The sequence below is a fragment of the Emiliania huxleyi genome (assembly GCF_000372725.1).
Source record: "Emiliania huxleyi CCMP1516 unplaced genomic scaffold EMIHUscaffold_114, whole genome shotgun sequence".
In the NCBI taxonomy this organism is placed as follows: Eukaryota; Haptophyta; order Isochrysidales; family Noelaerhabdaceae; genus Emiliania; species Emiliania huxleyi.
In genome coordinates, this window is record NW_005201551.1 from 363,718 (window position 1) to 364,408 (window position 691).

Here is a 691-nt window from a genome sequence, read left to right on the forward strand (position 1 = left end):
ACGCTCTCTCTCAACGAAAACAAGCTTAGCGACGAGGGCTGGAAGGCGCTGGCCGCCGCCCTCAAGGAGGGGGCCGCCCCGAGCTTGAAGGCGCGAGACGCCTCCCCTCGCCACACGCCCCTCCCCCGTCCAATGCTCATCACTCCTCCCCTCGCTTGCAGAGGCTCATCGTGGGCAACTGGGTGGACAACAAGAAGCCTGAGCTGGTGGCCGTGTGCGAGGAGCGCGGCATCGACCTCGGCTGAGCCTCTCCAGCCCCGGCCGGGCGGCGAGGGCGCGGGGCCCGGCGGGACCGCCGCGCGAGCACGTTAGAGAGCAGCACACCCTGCCGCTGCAGAGCACGACGCACAGCGCCGGCTCCGGCCGCCCTCGCTGTTACGACTATAGTAGAGCTTCCGACACCCACTCCAATTACCACGCACACATCATCCCGCGGACTGGGGGTCGGCGAGATTGCAACCAGTCTTCGCGTGCCGACTGTCGTTCGATTCGGGCGCCTTCGGAGTCGGGGCGGCGAGCAGAGAACGCGGCTCTGAGCGCCCAGCGACGCGTGCCGTACCTCACCGGCACTGAGTCGGTTTCGCTCTTCCTCTCGTTCGACGAGCGACCCGCCCAGCACCCATTGGGAGTTCGCAAGGTGTCGGGGCCTCGATTTGCGGGGAGCTCGGTCCTCGGCGCGGCCCTTCCCATC